The following is a 776-nucleotide window of genomic DNA, read 5'->3' on the forward strand; positions in this document are numbered from 1 at the left end:
TGCCTGTTTATTAGAGTTCTTATTAATTTATTTTGATTTTTAGATTCAATTGTTGATAGGTATGTGTTTGTTGCCATCTTGTCATTCATATTTTTGATCTTTTTCTTTTTCTTTTTCTTCTTTTCCTCTTCTAAAGGATACCTTTCAGCATTTCATTTCATATAATACTGGTTTGGTGGTGATGAACTCCTTTAGCTTTTCCTTATCTGTGAAGCTCTTTATCTGACCTTCAATTCTGAATGATAGCTTTGCTGGATAAAGTAATCTTGGTTGTAAGTTCTTGGTATTCATCACTTTGAATATTTCTTGCTAGTGTTGTAGTTTTAATGTCCAATCCTCATGAACTCGGGACCATTTTCTTAGCCATCAAGGTATCCCCAGGGCTTAGCACAGTGCCTGGCATGCAATAGGGATCGAAGGACAAAGAGAGAACGGGAAGGAAATTTGTACAGAATCCCAAATACCGACATTTATGACGTGAAGCAGGGTAACTGGACAATCTTCAGGGTAACATATGGTGAAAACTATTGGGGATGCAATTCTAATTTCTCCTGGCGAACACTGCCATCTCTGGGCCAGGTCCCTTATTTCTTGTGGGCTTGCGTGGACCCACGCTTCCCTAGTAGGCGAATGCCTTGAAAACCGGAGTCTGCGCTACTTTCGGGGCTAGCTCCATTGAACCTACTTCCTGCGTAGACCTCAGCCCTGGTTGTCTAGCAACTGGGTCGATCGCTCGGCGCTCGACTCATCCGGCCAGACTGAAACGCGCCCCGCCC

Source organism: Myotis davidii, unplaced genomic scaffold (assembly GCF_000327345.1).
Source record: "Myotis davidii unplaced genomic scaffold, ASM32734v1 scaffold120, whole genome shotgun sequence".
Lineage (NCBI taxonomy): Eukaryota > Metazoa > Chordata > Mammalia > Chiroptera > Vespertilionidae > Myotis > Myotis davidii.